We start from the raw sequence: 22,634 nt of genomic DNA, 5'->3' as shown, positions 1-22,634 counted from the left end.
GAGGTTTGGGGGTCCGCCTCGTTCGGGTGCTCTTTTGACCTTCTGGATGATGACCTCCCGCTGAAGCGCGGCAGTGGAGGAGAGGTCTGGTTTCTGCCGGGCTGCCGAGAGAGAGAACAAGTGGAAGGACTGGGCGTTCCCGCAGGTGTAATGAATAACTTGCACGTCAGGTCTCTTTATTGTCAGGTCACTTCCTCGGCCGGGATCCAGTTTCCAGTAGCGTTATTTGCATGGGGCAGACGGGGGGTGGGGGGGGTGTGGGGGGGGGGATTATCAGTGAAATTCACTTGTGTTTTTATTGGTGCAGCGTGAGCGCGTGGTTGTGTCGCTCCACTTGTGAGGACTTGTGAACACGAACGGCTTCTTTTCCCTGCGGGTGGAGGCGATGTTTCTGCCCACGGCCGTGAAAGGGGGTAGTTGTGTGGCAGTTTGCCGGCGTTCGAGTTTAGATCAGGTGGACGTCGGGGCAGAAGGCCGACTTCAGGCGGTTTCAGCTCGTTGTGTGAGATTGGGTGCGGGGGAACAAACGAAACCCCGTCATCTTTTCCGTGGTAATATTTCTGTGACGTTCTCTCCAGAGGAGAGAATAGTTGTTTACACCCGGGCTGTTTGACCGTGGGGTCAGCGGCGAGGGCTGTGTTTGATTGGTCCATCCTGAATGGAGAGGACGCTCGTCACTCCAAACACAGGCGTTCTCTAAACGTGTGTGTGTGTGTGTGTGGTGGAGACAGATGTGTGTGACAGCACAGACACACACACATAAACATGCATTTCAGACCAACTAGGTTGGAAACATCGGATCAGAGGCTGCTTGATCTGGAGCAAACAGACGAGAAGAGAGTGAGAATAGTGTGTGTGTGCATGCACGCATGTGTGTGTGTGTGTGTGTGTGTGTGTGTGTTGGTGCATGTCAAGCCAGTGCATCGGTGTGTAACCCTGGAACCCACGGTGCCCTCTAACTGTCTTCCAAAAAACATTCCTGCCCCGTGATGTCACCAACCGTCTGAGTGGCTATTTATTGTCTGGGGTTGAGGTTATCGTGTGTGGGATGAAGTGTGTGTGTGTGTGTGTGGTGGTAGGGTGCTGAAATGTGTCTGTGAGAGCGAGAGAGAGGGTGGGGGGTGTGTGTTTGAGTTGACTCAAGTTGTCTTTTGTCTGCTCCCAGACCCTGTCTCATCTGGCCTACATTGTGGAGCGTTTGGTTCAAGTCTGGGCTGGTCCTGAGCAGAGTTTTCTGTTTAGTGTGGAGTCAAGGCACGAAATCCCACCTGCATGTGGCTGGAAAGAGTGTGTGTGTGTGTGTGTGTGTGTGTGTGTGTGTGTGTGTGTGTGTGTGTGTGTGTGTGTGTGTGTGTGTGTGTGTGTGTGCATGTGTGTGTGTGTGTGTGTGTGTGTGCACGTGCATGACAGGGAAATGATGTGTGGTTATGTGCAAGAGAGGAGCCTTCCCAGCAGGTATAACAAGAGTCGGCGTGTCTGGCCTCAACTATGTTAGCTTTCTTAGCGCCGCGATACACAAAAGCTATTCTCAGTCCAAACCCAGTACAAACATGCGCCGCCGAACAACACTCGATTTAATGTCGTGTGGCTTTACGTTGTGCAAGTCAGATTTCCTCAGCCCGGGTAAACACCCCGAGATTTATTGCACATTTCTTGAAGTAATTAGGTGGAAAGTTTACATCCTGGCAGACGGCGCTTTCTACTTATGGTTGCTAACATGAAAGTCGCCTCGGCAAATTTGTCAATTTCAAGCCGAGGCGAGTTTTATCGTTTTCCATGTTAGGTTAGCGCTTGGAGTTTGAGTTGGTAGAATGGGCTTGCAAAAAGAAAAAAAACACGTGACAAAACACAACATTGTATAAGTAGGAAGACTAAGATTAGCGCCCGACGACACGTTAGGCGATAGCAAGGCGGACAAGGGAGTGAATGGGTTTTGCTCAGAATGCAAAATCTAAAAGCTAACAATGCGGAAATCCCGGGTAGTGGGTTTCTGGTACTTCATGATATTCACACACTGAACATTGCACAAATCTGCCTACTTTTGTTAGTGATGATATTTTGCACAAAATCTCAGACAAACAGGCCTGCCCACAGAAATGGCTGGGCCCCTGAAAAGGTCTAGTGAATGGGACCCCCCCCCCCAACGTACTAAACACGTGCATGTAAACCGAGAGAGACTTACTCAGTAACAGGCACTGCATAGGCACCCCCTCCCCCCACACACACACAAACACACACCATAATACAACTCCGAGACACTTCAAAATACCAAGGGCAACAAAGATCTGCTACCCTTACACCACACATTTCTTAGCAGAAAAGGCATTTTCTCGCCTCATGGCTCCGTCTTTGCCTCTTACACGGCCATCTTCCTTGTCTGACTGGATGCACATTCCTGTATAACGTCTTTAAAGTCCATCTGTTAGCCAGCTCACACTCAATTGCAGGTCAGGGTCTGCCATTATCATTGCTGGCTTCCATGGGCCCTTGCCTAGCGGATGGCCCCAGACAGCCCACCCCCACCCCACCCCCCACCCCCCTTATGGGCGGCGCTGGAGACACATTAACTCTCAACTCTTTTACTATTTTATAACTGATCTATTCAGGGTAGGTACAAGCAGAAGCGGGTTTTGTTTGAATCCTTGGCACGGGGACGGCCTCGTTTTTCAACATCAGCCTGGTCGTCATAGTCACCGAGGGGGACTCTGCCCTTTAGAAACAGATGTTAGGTTGACTTTTATTGACTACCCTTAGTATCTCTATTGAGGCTGATAGTTTGCTCGCACCATCGTGCCAGGTCACGATTACACTTGCCTGTGCTTGAAGTTAACGTGCCCCCCAGTCGTGTTTTAAGACTTAGAAAATGCTCTGCTTGGTATAATAAATTGTTTTTTGTTTCGCAAAGTAAGTTCAGTTGTCTTGCTGAAATCCTGAGAATCACATCTACTTCTTCCCCCTCATTCAAAATCCAGAATCTATGAATATGCAAATTATCCCCACCCTCGATTAAAATCTCCCCCCACCCCTCCGCTGCTCCGGTGCATATACCTGCTCACCGAACACAGTAACTTCTGCTTGTTTCCTGTTTTGCTTGCTACTGTACGCTACACAGTGGCAAGTGGTAATATAGAAGAAGAAGAAGAAGAAGAAGAAGCTTGTTAGCGCTAGCGGGGAGGAGGAGGCGAGTTGGCATGATTGTGGAGCCTCCATCCTCCCCACTGAGCCACCGGTTCCCTCTGTTGACCCAGCATGGCAAGTTGAGCCTCGCCGCCGCCTCCACGCTGGGCGGAGGTGAATTTATCAGACGGACGAGACAGATGAGAGAGATGGCAGGCGGGTGGAGACGGAGACGGAGACGGAGGGAGATTGAGGGCGACGCCGCGTACGCCACAGACGGCACACTGTGCCGGGCGGGGGCACTGGCGGACGGCTGTCCCTGTGAGGAAGTGGCTAGATCTGTGGCCGGCTCCGTCTACTCTCTGTGTCTCTATGGATGTGTCATGATAAATATATATGTGACTGATGATATTTGCCTCTGCCCAAACCCCCTCGTGGCTACAGTCATGTACAAGTGGATGTGTCAGACACACCAGTCAGCTAATGATGTGTTTCTAATGTTAGATAATCCGTGGTGCCGCTTGCCAGCGCTGACGGGTTATCTACCTTGTGAAGGTAACCACTCAGATGCCCCATTGGGCAGAAATGCTTTGAACGCCATAGCAAAGTCTCTGGCGAAAGAGAAACATAAGCTTACCGGTTGACCGACACGTCGGCTCGCCGTGTGCCCAGGAGGAGCTGTGTGGAGAAGCCCGTCTGCGCTTGTGGCACATTTTCAAAACAGCGTTGCTGAAAATGGCTCCTGCTAACCCGCGTGTTCTCCGGAAGTTTGGCTGGGGACGTTACGGCCATACTGAATTGTCCCTAGGTGGGAATGTGTATGTGTGGGCCCTGTGATGGACTGGCAGCCTGTCCAGGGTGTCTCCCCGCCTGCCGCCCAGTGACTCCTGGGATAGGCTCCAGCATCCCTGAGAGCAGCACAAGCGGTTCGGATAATGGATGGATGGTGATAAACGAAGGCTCACTGTTTCTCCCACAGCCGAAAACAAAACTTACAGCTGGCAAAATTACAATAAGTAGCTCCACTGCGTCTCCTCTGGCTCGCCTCGCTGAAGCGGGAGCACATAATGATATGCAGAGTGCCCCCCCCCCTGTCCATTAACAGGATTGGCTGTTCAGGTTTGTGATGTAGGAAGCCCTGCCTGACTGAATCTGTTCCTTTCCAGACGTAAAGCGGAGTCCCCGAAGCCTCAGAGCGTCTCGCTGTAGAGTCTGTCACCATGGTGGAGCCCGCTGACAGGCCGTCCGCCGCCGGCCAGAGGCTGGGAGCCCCCGAAAGCTTCGGCGTGTCCACCCTGGAGCCGGGCCTGCGCCCCCCCACCCAGAACCCCGGGCGCCAAGTCTCCATCAGGGTTCAGATGCTCGATGACACACAGGAGGTTTTCCAGATATCGGTAAGGAAGAGACTCTGTGTGTGTGTGTGTGTGTGTGTGTGTGTGTGTGTGTGATGGCAGAATAGGCGACATTCTGCCATTAACCCCATGTTTTTTTATCTTTCTTAAATGACAGAATGAAATTGATTTTAAGCGACGACAAAAAAAAAAACCAAGCAAACGAAACGGAGCAAACTTCGACAACAGAGTAGCACTCATGTTCACTCGACATCGGTGTTGGACATCATGCATTTTGTTTTTTATCTCTTCCCACTGAATCTCTCTGGCTTATTTATTCTCTTGCCTCCTCTCCTGTGTCTTGGACTGTCTGGTACGGTGCTGATAGCCGTTTTTCTTCTTCTTCTTCTTCTTCTTCTTCTTCTGCAAGACTGACATGCATAATTGGTTTTTGTAAACATTGTTCGTGTTATGGCGGAGCGTTGCTTAACAGATAGGGGCTGCTGATTGGTTCAGATACCTGGAGCCAGGGAGCGACCCAGGCTGCAACATGACACGGATAAGTCAGACATGAGCGAGGCTCGGGGCGTCCGGGTGGCGCGGCGGGATCGCCGGTTCGAATCCCGGTGTTACCTCCGGCTTGGTCGGGCGTCCCTACGGACACAATTGGCCGTGTCTGCGGGTGGGGAGCGGGATGTGGGTATGCGTCATGGCCGCTGTGCTAGCACCTCCTCTGGTCGGTCGAGGCACCTGTTCGGGGGGGGGGGGGGACTGGGAGTGGCGTGATCCTCCCACGTGCTACGCCCCCCTGGTGAAACGCCTCACTGTCAGGTGAAAAGCAGCAGCCGGCGACTCCCCATGTATGGGAGGAGGCATGTGGTAGTCTGCAGCCCTCCCCGGATCGGAAGAGGGGGTGGAGCAGCAACTGGGACGGCTCAGAAGAGTGGGGTAATTGGGCCGGGTACAATTAGGGAGAAAAAGGGGGGGAATCCAAAAAAACAAAACAGAAATGAGGCTGAAGGCTTCGAACTTGTGATCGATCTCCTAAACTTGTGCGTTCGCAGGATGGAGCAGCCCTCCAAATGTCGCTGGTGACGTTGTGATGTCATCAAGTAAGCTAGTATCTGTAGAAATCGCTGACCCGTGGTTTCTGTTGATTTCCGGATGTGGAGTTAATCCCTCCCACACCGCGGCGATAAGGTCAGTGCAGACCCGTTGAACATGTGCGATCAAATGGCACAGCTGCACAGAATTCAGCAGGGAATGAATGCTTCTTTCTTCGCATCAGTTTCGGTTCAGCAGTTGTTGTTTTTTCTTTTCGTCATTATAGGAGACGGATAAGAGCGCTGACAAGATGTAATTCCAATTTATTTTCTGTTTCATGCTTCAAAGCCGCAGACTCTGAAATAATTCCCTTTTCACTCCGAGGGGGCTTTCGTGTCTTGGGAGAGATGCAGGAAGTGGGAGAGAGACCAGCTTCCTGTCTGGGCCCACCACACCCAAAAGACCTCTGAAATGACGGCAAAGTCTGATAAAGACTCTGCCGCAGAGTCGGGAATGCTTACCTGGTGCTTTGCTGCCTGTCTGTCTGTCTCTCCGAGTCTCTGTGCTGGACAAGATGGAAAATATTAGCGTGACACCTGCTTACATGCAAAAATACCCTCCAGCTGAGGGTCACTGTTTGTTATTTCAGACCTCACTTGGTGAGAAATTCCAGGCAATAACTATTTATCACTGATTTAGACGACAAAACCATGTATCGCAGTGGGACTATCCGAATTTCCTCCCGATCCAATACCACTGGAAGACGATAAATGCCCATGTGGAATTATTGCCCTGCCCTGTAGGCCCGATAGGCTATGCACTGTTGGTACTATAAGGTGCTTTTGGTTGAACCTTTGACAAAGTTGTATGTGTTACCACTTAGTTTCTCCGTCTTTCTGTCTGTCACTCGGCGTCTGTGTTCACGTCTCTCTGCTGTATCCCCGTTTCCAGGTGTGTTTCTCGCTCTGCGCCCATCTTTTCCCGTCTTTTCGTGGCTCCGGTGGTCATTCCCCGTGCGTCTGTCTCACCCGCTGTCCTATTCGCACTGCTTATTTGTGCGGACCTCGCTTCCGCCCAACCCGACGGCCTCGTCAGATGAACCCCGTGTCCGTGAGAAGCAGCAAGTAGGGGGCGTCCGGGTAGCGTAGCGGTCTATTCCGTTGCCTACCCACACGGGGGATCGCCGGTTCGAATCCCCGTGTTACCGTTGGCTTGGTCGGGCGTCCCTGCGGACACAGCTGGCCGTGTCTGCGGGTGGGAAGCCAGATGTGTCCTGGTCGCTGCACTAGTGCAGGGGGGACTGGGGGGAATAGCGTGATCCTCCCACATGTTACCTCCCCCTGGTGAAACTCCTCACTGTCAGGTGAAAAGAAGCGGCTGGCGCCTCCACATGTATAGGAGGAGGTTATGTGGTAGTCTGCAGCCCTCCCCGGATCAGCAGAGGGGGTGGAGCAGCGACCAGGACGGCTCGGAAGAGTGGGGTAATTGGCCAAGTACAATTGGGGAGGAGAAGGGGGGGGGGGAGTAAGTAGCAAGTAGTTCCTCAACCTTCAAAAGTTTGCATGTGTGTGTGTCCTTCAGTGTGTGTGTGTGTGTGTTTCTGGTGTACACAGTGTGTGCTCATCTTTGCACACGTGTGTGTGAATACCCAGAACCTCCACGATTTCCCAGTGTTGCTTATGAAGCGGATTCCACATCGAGGTTCCCCCCGTCACCGGCGTTGGGAGGAATCCGTTCTGCGGTGTTGTGGTATGTCCTCTCAGGGTGTAGCCACGGCTGGTCAAAGTCCAAACACATCACCGGCTGGAGATAGCCGGCAAAGAAGTCGGTTTCATGCACGGCTTAGCGTCGGGAATGCCTTTGAAAGATCAGGCCGGCGTCATCCAGTGAGATGTAGGAGGCCTTCTCTGTGGTGATAATTCAGCTGGAGTCCAGCATGTAGACCTCTCAGCTGGCCTGTAGACCAGTTAGAGCCACCGTTCCGGCCTCCTGTGAACGTGCCATAAATCTACGTGGTAGATTTTTTTCCGTCAGTGCTGGAGGAGGTGTCTTTAACTGTATGTGTGCGTGCAAAAAGGACAGATGATTGTGTTCATAGTTTGTCTTGTTTTCACAGTCCTGAAACACATGTCTGCAAACTAATGCAGGAATACTGACCTCACAGGTTCCCACAAAGCTTTGCTGCTCCCGTGGAAATGAAGCCCGTTTCCGTCTCCCTTTATCTTGCAGGTTGTCTCATGTGCACGTTTCCCTCATGCACATCGACACACACACACACACAGACACACACACACAAAGCGGCCAATCTCCGTTGAGCATCTTTAGACTTCACGGCTCAGACCGCTGGATAGAGGAAGGCAGTAGCTGGAAATGCAAGCCGAAGATTACCTAAAATGTGGAATGCTGATGATATACGCATGGATACACACACGCACACACACACACACACACACACACACACACACCCCCAGCTGGTTTACGGTTCACGCTGTGTGATTCTCAGTCAAAGCCCGTGCAGTCTAGTGCGTGTCCGTGTGTGGACTGGGCCGGTATAGGTACTGACAGGAGAGGAGGGCGCTGATAAGGGAGGGGTGTGAATAACAGAACCACGAAGAGGAGGACAGAAGCTAAGAAAGGGAGAGAGAAACGCGTTAACGGTCGTTCAGAGTGGGAGCAGACATGCCCAAGTGTGTGAAGCTTCAGCTGGTTCTGCCGTTGTCAGGCGGCCATGTTGGTGCCGCGCAGCCTCCCGTCTCCCGGGCCGATAGCCTCCCCGCTGGCTGTGTGCTAATAAAGGATTTGGCACATCAGTGACATTCCTGGCTGATAAAGACCAACTGTTTGTCCAACATATGTTCGTCCCCTGTTGATTGTTTATCGTGCCAGCTTTTTCAAATAACCTTTTTTTGTCTTTCCAGTGGCCCTCCATGTGACTTTGTTATGAAGCGATCGATTAATCGAGATTGTTTTGCTTTAAAGCAGTGGAGAAGGATGAGAAAGACAGAGAAGGCCGGGGTCCGCGGTGGTGTAGCGGTCTAAGCGCGGGCTTTGTGTCGATGCAGTTGCCCACTGGGGACCGGGGGTTCGCGCCCCGGTCTCGTCAGATCCGACTATGGCCGGACTTGACGAAGCAGCAATCATTGGCAACGCTGTCTTGGGGAGGGGGGCGGAGTCGGCTTGTGTTCGTCACATGAATGCGTCTCTGTGTGTGTGTTGGAAAAAGCGGTGGTTCGGCCCGGAGTCGCCTTGTCACGGAAGTGGCCGAGGCGTCTCCTTCGAGACTGGCGGCCGGAGAGATGCAGTTGGGTGTTTGAACTAAAATAGGGGTCGATTGGCCACTGAGTCGGGAGAAAAAAGGGGAAAATCAAATTAAAAAAGCAAAAGAAAGAGAAGGCCCGACGAAGCACGGGAGTCAGAAGGCCGAAGGGACTGGATTATCTTGTTTTGATCCGGAAACGACCGGGAAGAACCTGCAGGGCTCTGTTTCGGACTACCCGGCTGTGGAGAAGTCATGTGGGCAGACGGTTTGCCGTGAGCTGGGGGACGGGAATTTCCTCCTCGAGTGTAGATCGGATGAATAAAACATACCGACTCTGCTCTGCCCCCCTACCCTGTGAATGACCGTACGCAGTGACAAGTGTAGGAAACTCTGGCGATGCGTCCGCACGCACTCACACTCCATTATTCATGTGGAGTGGAGGCAGGGTGGGCACGGCGTGTTGGGAGGAGCGGGGCGCCATCTCTCACTCCTGCTGCTGGGTAAATAATTGAGGGAGGAGAACATGCAGTGCACGTGGATATGTGTGCACGTGCACGTGTGTGCACGTGTGCATGTGCACTGCACGTGTGTGCATTTGCATGTGTGTGCACATGTGCGCACTTGCACGTGTGTGCACGTGTGCATGTGCACGTGCACGTGTGTGCATTTGCGTGTGTGTGCACATGTGTGCACGTGTGCATGTGCACGTGCGTGCACGTGTGCATGTGCACGGTAAATGATGGCGGATGCATAGTGCCGTTACCGTCACTCGGTTGCTGCGAGATGCTTCCCCTGTTCTGGCGTAACGGTGACGGCGTTCAGAGCGGCGGCGGCTGAACGGAGTCAGATGGAGTCCACAGCTTCTGTCCCAGCACTTCCAGCCCGGTGGCTCGTCGGGGCTCGAACTAACACGCGCCTTTCCAGTGCAAACGCGAACACACTTCAACAAGAGCGGCGCGTTAACGGTCGACAGGGAAGTCACTTAGGGTTATGCCTCGCCTCGCACACAGAGACTACTAGAAAAACAACCCCCCGCCCCCCCGCCCTTTGAAATTCTTGAATCTTTTTTTTTCTTCTTTATTTGTGGACATAATTTTGCACATCTTGCGTTCTGAGCCTCTTTCTCAACCCTGCCGGTCCCCCTCCCCCCCCTCCCCCCGCCGCCCTTACAGAAACAAGGCATCTGGAGTTAAGGAGAAAAATGAGCGGCAAGCAGCCATTTATTGAGCTGCAGGAACTGCTGATTGAAGCCAGATAGAAACAGTCCTTCATTGCGGCGCGCGCTGTAAAAGGGGATGGCGTGTCGCTGTGGAGCACTCTGAACACCAGCGCTAGTTTGATGCCAAGCGCTTCAGCTTCTCCTCCGTGGGGAAGTCTAGCGATGCAAGTTAGTGGACCGACGTTTGTTGTGTCTTTTTGCCGAGGTTCGTTTCTCCAGTACAGAACCAGTCCCTGTGTGGACTGGTTCTGTACTGGCTTTATTCTGTCTTCTACTTGGGCTTAGCCGCCAACCGTACAGTTCCCTACGTCGTGCTCTTGTTTTACGTTTTGTTTTAAGGTGATTTGTTGGATTTCTGCTGAAGCCTCCATGCTCACTCGCATGTCATGGAGGAAACTTAATGGTTGTTGCAGGATTTGAAATTCAAGATTGAATCCCGACATCACCCCTGCAACTCGAGCTGCTCTGCCCCAGATTGTGTGTGTGTGTGTGTGTGTGTGTGTGTGTGTGTGCATGTATATTTCCTGTGAAGACACAGCATCACTGCCGGACTGGGATTTTCCTCCATCTATTCTGCAGCAGCCCCCTGGGACAGAGGGGTCTCTAGTGTTTATGCCTGCGTGCACATTTGTGAGTGTTGTTGTGGATTAATGGTTAATGTGAGGGAGACAGAAGTCGGTGACGGGCGTCCGGGTAACACGGCAGTCTTGTTCCGTTGCCTACCAACGCGGGGATCGCCGGTTCGAATCCCCGCGTTACCTCCGGCTTGGTCGGGCGTCCCTACAGACACAATTGGCCGTGTCTGCGGGTGGGAAGCCGGATGTGGGTACGTGTCCTGGTCGCTGCACTAGCGCCTCCTCTGGTCGGTCGGGGTGCCTGTTGGGCGGGGGGGGAGGAATAGCGTGGTCCTCTCCCACGCGCTACGTCCCCCTGGTGAAACTCCTCACTGTCAGGTGACAAGAAGCAGCTGGCGACTCCACATGTATGGGAGGAGGCGTGTGGTAGTCTGCAGCCCTCCCCGGATCGACAGAGGGGGTGGAGCGACCGAAAGAGTGGGGTAATTGGCCGGATACAACTGGGGAGAAAAGGGGAGGGAAACCCCAGGGAAACCCCCCCCCCCAAAAAAGAAGTCAGGGATGAGTGCTGTCTCACTAGTTAACCCATTGGTGTTTAACTGGTTGATTTTTATGGTACTCCACACCAGCTCCAGCAACACACAACCCCTCTGCCCCCCCCCCCCTTTTTTTTTAGACTATTATATAAAATTAAGGATGTACTATATTGAAATTTTTGCCCGGATCCAATAACCTCTCATTTCCACGGTCGTTTTGGGCTGATAGCAGTAGTTTCTGTTTCACTGCAAATACCGCCGTGTGTCTGAGTTTCCACCCTCATCGTCCTGCAGCCCCGCCGCTTGGAAGCGGATGCGGATGTGGAATAAACACGTCTTTATTGGGGCCTGTGCTGATTTATTACTTAACGTTGCACTGTTTCCAAGCTCTCGCTGGAGGAGACGAGCACATATTACTTCAACTTGAACGGAGAGAGGATGGAGAAGCTGTTCCGGCAAAGCATTTTCAGACATCTTCGCTCTTGGCGTTCGCTCTGCAACGGGCCGATCCTTGAGAGCTTCCTTGCCAAAATGCTGGCTGTCGCACTGAGGCATCAAGGGAAATTTAAACAAAAATATATATTACGAGTGTGCACGTTTCTATGTAGGCTGCGGCTCGACTTGTCTCTCCATCAGTGCCTGGTGCCGCCATCGGCACATCCTTAATGAGTCGTTATATCAGTGTGATTTATCAGGCATCTCTGAATTTTGCTCGATCGATCGATATTATGATAAATTAACCCAGAGGAGGACATTCCCTGCTTGCATGCCCCCCCCTCCCCCCCCATGCAAACCAAAGCACCACCTCAGCTGCAGATCGGCACCATGCTTGGGTGATATGGGTCCAGTACTGTACCCAAGGGCACGCCGGCAGGGTAAATTCGTCCCGGTGGAGATACGTGGTCTACCCGCCTCCGCCCTGCTGCCCCATTTAACCAGGGCAAATGAACAACAGCCTCCCGTGACAAGCCATTTTGGGGAAATGGTTTCGCTGTGATCGTCTTGTGACTTCCCAGTGTGCTTTCGGTGCTCTCTATTTTAAACTTGGTCGTCAGTGTCCTACATGGGGCCTGACGTTGCACTAAACGGTGTGTTTTTGGTGCTCTCTCTATTTTAAACTCGGAAGTAACTCGGGGTCCTACGTCGGGCCGGACGTCACGCTAGACTGTGTGCAGGGTCCTCCACGTCGCTCTCTCCCCAACTCGATCTGTGTCCGCTTTCACAGGGGAGTCCAGAGACTGTGGTTTGGAAAAAAGACTACGTTGCATCCAGAACTCCTGGTTTTAACCTATGACGGCGAAGATGAGCTGCTTTTTTTTGGGGGGGGGGGCTTTCCCCCCCTCTTTTTCTCCCGATTGTACTTGGCCGATCACCCCACTCTTCCGAGCCGTCCCGGTCTCTGCTCCACCCCCCTCTGCCGATCCGGGGAGGGCTGCAGACTACCACATGCCTCCTCCCATACATGTGGAGTCACCAGCCGCTTCTTTTCACCTGACAGTGAGGAGTTTCACCTGGGGGACGTAGCGTGTGGGAGGATCACGCTATTCCCCCCAGTTCCCCCCCGAACAGGCGCCCCGACCGACCAGAGGAGGCGCTAGTGCAGCAGGACACATACCCACATCCGGCTTCTCACCCGCAGACATGACCAATTGTGTCTGTAGGGACGTCCGACCAAGCCGGAGGCAACACGGGGATTTGAACCGGCGATCCCCGTGTTGGTAGGTACCGGAATAGACCGCCACGCCACCCGGACGCTTAGCTGCATGCTTCTTAAAACCTGCTGGTGAGCTGAGTCCAACTGTGTGCATGTGACTAAGTGGACGCCCACGAGCTGCTTCTTTTTACACAAGGCACAGCCGAGCTGCAGCCCCTCCCCCAGCAAAGCCCCTCAGAGGAAACACATTATGGCGGCCATCTTTTTTCCTGTGTCTCTCCTCCTCTCTCTCCCTCCCAGCTTGTCCTCGTCTCAGTAGGGACAAATACTAAGAAACGTATAGGACGCAGGTTTCATTTCACTGGAAGCACAGTAGTAGTAGTAGATCAGGGTGATGGTGGGTCAAATCTACCCATCTGGTCTGTCTGTCCTCTCTGCTAATCTGCCCCTCTATTCTTCTCTAGCTGATCTGTTCCATCGGTCGTCTCTCGCCCGCCCCTGTTGGACTCTGTTGCTTAAGATCAATTGCTTTGCGGTCGCGGCCGTCTTGCCCTGCTTGGCCTTAATCCTCAGAAAGATTACCCTCTGTATCCTCGTCAAGAGCCCACATGAGGGTCACCCGGCAGCCCTGACACGCCGCATGCAGCACTGCTTTATGCTGCTGGCTGGATGGATGGATGGATGGATGGATGGATGGATGGATGGATGGATGGATGGATGGATGGGTGGATGGGCCTGCGGGTGAGGAGGAGGAGGAGGAGGATGTGCACAGGTTTGTGTGAGCAGGGTGAACTGTGTGATCAGATCACTTCGCCTGGGCTTGTTGTCGTGTGATTGGATTATAGCCTCATCTGTGTGGTCGCTGACCTAGTGACTACACACACACACACACACACACACACACACACACACACACACACACACACACACACACACACACACACACACACACACACACACACACACACACACACACACACACTTGGTCTTCTGCGGGTGGCTCACGATGATTATGTTGATCCATGTGCTTTCTAGTCAACACCAGTATTGATGGAAACACACACACACACACACACACACACACACACACACACACACACACACACACACACACACACAGACACACACACACAGACACACACACATGCAGGCAGGAGCGCAGGCGTTCTCCTCCCGGTGCTGAGCGGTTGAAGTCTCACAATGGACGGGCCTCCTTGCTGTGGTGTGGCTGCAGGAGTAAGCGATCCATGTAGAGAGGGCAGACATGCACAGGGTGGAGGGAGGGCGGAGGACATTTAAGTGTACTTGAAATAAAAGATGTCAACGGGGTTCATGTTCAAATCCTCTGCTCCACGATTCAGCAGGAACTCGCTTTGAAATGATGAAGACGAATGAGCTGTGCAGGCATGGCGACTCCATTTAAATGGCCTATCTGTGTGTGTGTGTGTGTGTGTGTGTGTGTGTGTGTGTGTGTGTGTGTGTGTGCGTGTGCATAATTGTCAATCTGGCCCAACAAGGGCGCCCAGGTAGTGTGGCGGTCTACTCCGTTGCCTACCAACACGGGGCTCGCCGGTTCGAATCCCGGTGTTACCTCCGGCTTGGCCGGGCGTCCTCACAGACACGATTGGCGGTGTCTGCAGGTGGGAAGCCGGATGTGAGCATGTGTCCTGGTCGCTGCACATCCCCCCGGCGAAACTCCTCACTGTCGGGTGAGAAGAAGCGGCTGGTGACTCCACGTGAATCGGAGGAGGCATGTGGTAGTCTGCAGCCCTCCCCGGATCGGCAGAGAGGGGGGGGGAGCAGAGACCGGCTCGGAAGAGTGGGGTAATTGACCGTATACAATTGGGGAGAAAAGGTGGGGGGGACCCCCCCCCCAAAAAAAACAAATCTGGCACAAGAAGTGGGCCACGTTATTCGAGACTTGGTTTTAATTGGAAGTTCAAGGGTCGTAGGGTGTCGAATGTTGGTTTTGTGGAGGAGCTGAACGTCGGACTATCGGCATGTTGACTTTGCGGTTCCAGCGGGAGAAGTTTTAAGTTTCGTGTGGACCAGTCGGGCGAGGTTTTGCTAGGAGAGGGTTTTATCTGGTCACGTGGTCTGAATGCTTTCCCCGAGGCCTCTCCACCCCGGTAACAAAACGTCGGTGGTGCAAAATGCCCGCCTGTGTCTTTTCTATGGAGGGGAACGTCGCCCCCTCTCTCAGCCCGTCTCCACAGCAGATGAATCGCTCCTTCATTGTGATGCTCGTCCCACTGGGACCCTCTGCTGTTCGGGCCCCCGACAAAAGCACCGGAAATGAGTTTTAAGGGCAGATTCCCTGCTTATCGTTGAATTAGTATGCATGGACCCGGCTTGTTACTGACTCCGGGCCAGTCCTGATAAGTCTCGGGACTTGTCAGGCCTTCTGGCCTGTGTGTGGGTTTTTTTTTTTTATCCTCACGTTTTAGCCGAGGCAGAGTCGGGGTGAGACGGAGCAGAGATAAGAGAGGGTATTCCAAGTCACACTGGGGTGGTGTGTCTTTTCCTCGGCATTTGGAGTCTGCAGGGATCCTGTTAGTGGAGTGACGGTGACGTGGATAAGTGTGGGGTAAACGCGGTAAGTTCAGTGTGAGGTTGAAATTCTGGCGCTCTGTGTTTTTTGTACGTTTACAGCCCCCCCCCACCCCACCCCCCCAGCTCTTGGAGCTCTTTCAGAAGTAACAGGAGTCCTGGCAGGTCACATTCATCACCGTCCGCAGAGACCTGCTCGGGTGTGTTAAATTCTCCCGGTCCCTGCTCGGCACAACACTCTGACACAGTAAAACCCTACTGATGGTGTTAACATGGGCTCACACGGGTCACATTAAACCACGCTGCTGGCAGGGGAACCCTGCACTTGTGTCTGTGTGCATCCTCTGCATAGTCTGTGTGTGTTTCTCTATACAAGTGTGCCAGCATCTTTTTGTGTTGTGGCCGCCTTGCTGGAGAATATCTTAAGCTTGCTTCTATTCTGCACTACGGACTCATAATAGCAGGTCGTTTCAATACCATGAGAAAAAAAATACTGCGTTTTTCACTCACCCACTCACTCGCTCACTCATACGCACACTCACTCACTCACTCACACGCACACTCACTCACTCACTCACTCACTCACTCACTCACTCACCCGCTCACTCGCTCGCTCACTCACTCACTCACTCACTCACACACACACTCGCTCACTCACTCACTCACACTCACTCACTCACACTCACTCACTCACACGCACACTCACTCACTCACTCGCTCACTCACTCACTCACTCACACTCACTCACTCACACGCACACTCACTCACTCACACACTCACTCACTCACTCACACGCACTCACTCACTCGCTCACTCGCTCGCTCACTCACTCACTCACACGCACACTCACTCACTCACACACTCACTCACTCACTCACACGCACACTCACTCGCTCACTCACTCACTCACTCACACTCACTCACTCACACGCACACTCACTCACTCGCTCACTCACTCACTCACTCACTCACACTCACTCACACGCACACTCACTCACACGCACACTCACTCACTCACACACACTCACTCACTCACTCACACACTCACTCACTCACTCACACACTCACTCACTCACACTCACTCACTCACTCACTCACTCAGGCACACTCTGCAAACAAAGAACCGAGGAGACAGTGGTGCAGATGCGGTGCTCGTGCTTGAGCGTTGCCACGCCCCCTCAGCGGTGTGCTGAGTAATGGCTGCTGTGCTGCTATGCTCTGCTTCATTCCTGTGGTTCTCGGAGGGATACTGTCAGCCAGGGACTACTTGCCGTGGACCGGCTGCCTTCTCAGCTCCTAAACATTCACATATCCCCGAGTAAAACAGCTCCGTAGCTCCTTTTATTTCTGGCCCTCGTCCGTCGTCGTCTCTGCGTCTCAGCGGAGGTCCGCTCTGGACTAGGTGGAGGAACGGGGGCCGCCGTGCCGGAGCAGTGGTGGCGAAAGGAGAAACTGTCTCACCGCATCTATGGCCGCGACAAGACGTAGGAAAATGCAACAGTCTGTGTGGGGTGAGGGGGGTGAGGGGGGTGAGGGGGGGGGGGACAGGTGGCGTCGCAGTGGTTTGCGGGGAGTCGGGAGACAGCTCTTCAGCCGAAAGGCCCCCGAGCTCAGCCGTCATGTCGAAGGGTGGAGTGCTCTTGAGCAAGGTGCTGGATCCCCCATTCCAGTTTAGTGGATGAGGTTGAGTTGTGTTTGACCTCCCTGCAGAGAGAGCGGTGTGAAAGACACACCCTTTGTGTGTGACAACAATAATGTTGTTGTTGTTGTTGTTGTTGTTTCTCCCTCTCATCATGATCACTGGTGCTGTTTGGGAGTAAGAGTTTCTGACTTTACTGCCCCCTGCAAAACTATTGTCCAGTTTTAATTTTTTGTGTGTGTGTATTTTTGTGTGTGTGTGTCCAAATGTACTGTGAATAAGGTTGTGCGTGCATGTGTGTGCGTGCATGTGTACGTGTGGGTGTGCAGTAGGGGCACGTGGAAGCATTTTAGAGCCACGGAGTTCAAAAACAAGCGTGCAGACGTGCCCTGGAGCTAGGAAAGCAAGCGGGGCAGGGAAAAAGAGAGAACTGCTGAAAGGGGAGGTGGGTGAGAGAGAAAGGGGGGGGTGGGTGAGAGAGAAAGGGGAGGTGAGTGAGAGAGAAAGGGGAGGTGAGTGAGAGAGAAAGGGGGGGTGGGTGAGAGAGAAAGGGGAGGTGGGTGAGAGAGAAAGGGGAGGTGGGTGAGAGAGAAAGGGGAGGTGGGTGAGAGACAAGGGGGAGGTGGGTGAGAGAGAAAGGGGAGGTGGGTGAGACAGAAAGGGGAGGTGGGTGAGAGAGAAAGGGGAGGTGGGTGAGAGAGAAAGGGGAGGTGGGTGAGAGAGACACAGAAAGCACTACTGGGGGAAATGGTGTTAAAGGTGTAATGGTGCACCACTGAGAAAGATGGCGTCCGTCTGACTGGGCGAGAGAGAGAGAGAGAGAGAGAGAGAGAGAGGAAGAGAGAGAGAGAGAGAGAGAGAGAGAGAGGAAGAGAGACAGACTGACAACCGTCACCAGTAGAAGCATCTGACATAATACCAGTAACCAGTTAGTGGGAGAACACTACCCAGTCCACCTGGCTCAGGATTCACAGGGTTATTTTTCTTATTATTTACAGCAGTTGACTGCAGAAGTTCTCCCGAAAGTCAGGCGTCCCTCATTTACAAGTGCCGGGCCTGATAAAATCTCAACATGAGCTCCGCCATTTTAACTTCGGGGCTCCTCGGCACAGTAAACGGACTGAGCTTCCTGTTGGCAAACTTACCCTTGAGCAGATGTAGGCGTAGCTGTCGATGGATTATTTGCGGCCTTCCACAGAATCTGAACAATAATCGACGCTATTAAGGGCTGGATTTAGGTTTGGGGGGGGGAGTGTTAGAAAATGGTGACGAGCTTCCCAGCGATTTCGGGACATTCACAATGCAAATATACAGTTCACCCACAATTCTACAACGGCGTCTCTGCACTCGAGTATTGCAGAGTTATGGCATTATAATAACTGGGTAATAACAAAACATGGCGCGCCATATAAACCAGATGCTAGCACGACAGAGATAATTAGCCATTCTTTGTAGTCTTGAAGGGTAACATCGTGTAGGCGGCTCATTTTTGCATAACCTAAACTATAACGCCGTGGTCAACGGCTTCTTTTGTGGCGCTTTCTCTGGTGGCAGCTAGCTGGGTCTGTCTGTGGAGAGTTATCGAGGACTACGGCTCCACGTCCCAGCTGTCTCTCCGTCTGGGAATCTCTGCTCAGAGATTGAGTGCTGTGGTTCCCTGTGGGTTTATACAGAGGCATGGGGTTCGGGATGGGAGAAGTCATTAAAGACACTTAAAGGGTCACAGTTTTACTCGTGAATTTTTCTCAAAGCCCTTCCAGACCCATTCCGGGGTCTCTCCCTTCCTGCAATCTCGTGGTGGAATCTCAGAGTTCAGACTGGATTCCAGATCTGGGCTTCCCAATCATTTGATAGGATAGAATAGAATACTTGCTCCCTCCGGGTCGGGGATGAGTTATTGCCTCAAGTGAAGGAGTTTAAGTGTCTCGGGGTCTTGTTCATGAGTGAGTAGGATGGAGCGGGAGATTGACAGGCGGATTGGTGCAGCAGCAGTAATGCGGGTGTTGGACCGGACCATTGTGGTGAAGAGGGAGCTGAGCCGGGAGGCAAAGCTCTCAATTTATCAGTCAGTCTTTGTTCCAACCCTCACCGATGGTCCTGAGCTTTGGGTAGTGACTGAAAGGGTGAGATCGCAGATACAAGCAGCTAGGGTGTCTGGGCTCAGCCTTAGAGATAGGGTGAGGAGTTCGGACATCCGGAGGGAGCTCGGAGTAGAGCCTCTGCTCCTTCGCGTAAAAAGGAGCCAGTTGAGGTGGTTCGGGCATCTGATTAGGATGCCTCCTGGGCGCCTTCCTTTGAAGGTTTTCCAGGCACGTCCAACTGGGAGGAGACCCAGAACTCGCTGGAGGGACTACATGTCCAATCTGGCCTGAGAACGTCTTGGGATCCCCCAGGAGGAGCTGGAGAGCGTTGCTGGGGAGAGGGAGGTCTGGAGTGCCCTACTTAGCTTGCTGCCACCGCGACCCCACCCCGGAGAAGTGGCTGATGATGAGATGAGAATAAAATTCACTTTGTCATTTGTACATATGTATAATAGAAATTCACTCTCTGCATTTAACCCATACTATTGTATAGGAGCAGTGGGCAGCCGCTGTGCAGCACCCGGGGACCAACTCCAGTTCTTCTTTCCATTGCCTTGCTCAGGGGCACAGGCAGGCAGGAGTGTTAACCCTAACATGCATGTCTTTTTGATGGTGGGAGGAAACCGGAGCACCCAGGGGAAACCCACGCAGACACGGGGAGAACATGCCAATTCACACAGAAAGGACCTGGGACGGCCTGGGTTTCGAACCCAGGACCTTCTTGCCGTGAGGCAACAGTGCTAGCCACTGGGCCACCGTGCCATTAAGGTCTCCCAAATACATTACATGTACTCATGTGGCCTGACACTTCTGTCCAGTGACTCGCAAGAAAGTCGGCTGTTAGCAGATGGATTTGAGTGTTACCAGCTGGCACCACAGAGCAGTCACACATCATAGCCAAGTGTAGGTTGTGTCAAGTGCATTTAGTGTAAGTGTGCCCTAGAGCATCAACTGATGGAGAACAGGAAAAAAATCACAATATTGCCACAAACCGGAGGCAAATTATGTCATGAGAGCATAAAAATGTCAAGTGCAGGTAGGAAAAGGTTTGATACTGGACACCAGAATAATGGGGTTTTAGGTAATTAAGGGGGCACAATAGGAACAAAGTAGATTTGCATCTGATCATGGCTCTTCATGTCTCAGCCTCATGGTTAGAAATGAGGTGTTCCTCCCTTTCCAAAGCAACCGTGCTTTGTTGCTAAATCTCTCCAAGGCTAAAGCGCCACCTACCTCCACTGCAAATCTGGACTTGGCCCTGGCCTCAACACCCTAATGTCACCCCCTACGTTTCCTTTGGAGGTCCGGTAAATGTGCATGTGTAACTGGGTTTAAAGTTGGGCCTCACTGAACGTACTCTCAGAACACAGGAGTATTTCTTCATCGCTCAGCCTCTCTACCTCGCTCCCTCTGCTCTTTCTCGGGACGTTTTCCAGAAGCATCAGAAGAGTTGTGAACGACGGCTCTCCTGCCGCGTCCTGTGTCTCCAGCAGGTTGTCTCTGAGAAACTGCCGAAGGAATGTGGCCCGGGGCGGGATGTCTTAGAGGAAGAATTATTTCGCTTTGCACCTCTCGAGCCTTCTCCTCTTTCTCTTTCTTTTTTTGTCCCACCCGCTCCCTATTTTTCTGTCTCTCGCCGTCTTTCCCGACCTCTCTATCTGCCCCTCGTGGTCTCCTGCCGCATCCGTCTCACGCTTCGTGCTGCTCGGCCCGTCAAGGCGTTTGGTCACGGTCGGCGAGACGCATCATTCTTCCTCAGTGTGAAGGGAGCCTTGTCTTAACAACCCGCTGGAATGGGGCGCCCACATTTCAGGGGGCTGTTCCGTCGTCCGGAGGGGAAAAAAAGAAGCCCCTTTACTGAATCGGAGAGTTTTAAGAGAGGGGATGTGTCTGTGTTTACTAATATGTGGGTATTGGGGGAGTCAACTAATTGCGGCTCCGGGGTTTATGGTCCGTGAGTTATGCAGCTCTAAACTGCAGATGCATAGCTCGAATTCTAAATTGCCTTACTTACTGTGAAATCACTGGGAACAGTGTTGGCCAAGGCGAAACAGACACACACACACACACACACACACGGTATTCTGAATTATTTGGTTTTGTTTCCACACCCGTCTTTGCTCATAAATCACCCAGTTTTACGCACATACACACATGCACGCCTACACCCGGGCAGTATTAATTAAGAGTTATAGGACTCCATGCTCTCCTCCCAGCTCAGCACATACTAGGGCCCGGGCCTTTATTAGGGATTGGTACTCAGATATTTGTCAGGATGAGTACACTGGACATCTCAAAATCCCTACTTTTTCCACTTGTACAGGTTTGTTTATCACAATTATTCGAAAAGCACAACTTTTGGGGGCGTCCGGGTGGCGTGGCGGTCTATTCCGTTGCCTACCAACACGAGGATCGCCGGTTCAAATCCCTGTGTTACCTCCGGCTTGGTCGGGCCTCCCTACAGACACAATTGGCGGTGTCTGCGGATGGGAAGCCGGATGTGGATATGTCCTGGTCACTGCACTAGCGCCTCCTCTGGTCGGTCGGGGCGCCTGTTCAGGGGGGAGTAGCGCGATCCTCCCACGCGCTGCCTCCCCCCTGGCGAAACTCCTCACTGTCAGGTGAAGAGAAGCGACTCCACATGTGTCGGGGGGGGCATGTGGTAGTCTGCAGCCCCCCCCCCGGGTCGGCAGAGGGGGTGGAGCAGTGAGCCCGGACGGCTCAGAAGAGTGGGGTAATTGGCTGGATACAATTGGGGGAGAAAAAAGGGGCAACCCCCCCCCCAAAAAAAAAATCACGTCTTCTCAGCTGACGAGGATTTTGTTTAGACTTGACTGTCTCATTGTTTCAAGATTGGCCGGCACATCCTGGTTGTGTGTTTAACGAGCTGCCCTGATTTGTGTTAGGTGCTTTTTATTGGGGGCCCGTGATCGTTGTGTTGGCATATGGACTGTGGACCAGCCCGTTGTAAGTATTCGGGAAGGCCTCGCCGCGGCGTTCCCGGATTAAAACGTGTAGGGAATGAAAGCCTTTCCCCTCGTGTCTACGGGAAGTGTGTCGCTAAGCTCAGTGTGTCGGCCTATATTTCGTCGCATTAGCCCAGCTCTGTCGTCACTGATCTGTGATCTGTTTTCCACTCCGCTCGCGACAGATGGGGGCGACGCAGAACTCGCTAATTAACTATGTGGACGCTAATCCGCCGGTTTTCTTTTCACGCGTCTGATGCGTGTCTCCGCAGGCAAATTCCTGCACGCCTTTGCACTGTCGGACATGGTCCGATTCTGCGGCACCGGGAAAACCGCCGCTGCCTTGGGAATTATGTTTGTTCTGTATTGTGCGATATCCACTCAGTCAGTAGGAGAGATGCAACGTGACCTCTGGCTTCCTCTCTCGTCCTATCAGCAGACGTCAACGGGTGAATTTATACTTCCTCAGTCGTGCAAAACATGTGTGGTATCAACAAAATGGCAGGTGCCGGGTGCTGACCCACTTCATCTCGGGTCCTCAGCAGAGGCTGAAAAGCTTCTGGGAACCCGGGCCGCCCTGCTTGGAGATTCACAAGCCACACTGTCACCCGGGGCACAGAACAAACGTAGGAAACGGGGCTTTCGACGTCTTACCCAAGATGG

At 52.8% G+C, this 22,634-nt stretch overlaps 1 pseudogene; it reads left to right on the top strand.

Annotated features, from left to right (window-relative positions):
• The window catches only part of LOC130131748 (FERM, ARHGEF and pleckstrin domain-containing protein 1-like), a 93,917-nt pseudogene that overhangs the window by 4,649 nt on the left and 66,634 nt on the right, over positions 1-22,634 (top strand).

The sequence above is a fragment of the Lampris incognitus genome, chromosome 21 (genome assembly GCF_029633865.1).
Source record: "Lampris incognitus isolate fLamInc1 chromosome 21, fLamInc1.hap2, whole genome shotgun sequence".
Classification (NCBI taxonomy): Eukaryota; Metazoa; Chordata; class Actinopteri; order Lampriformes; family Lampridae; genus Lampris; species Lampris incognitus.
Note: the sequence above shows the minus strand (reverse complement) of the source record. Positions and strands in the feature narration are given on the sequence as shown.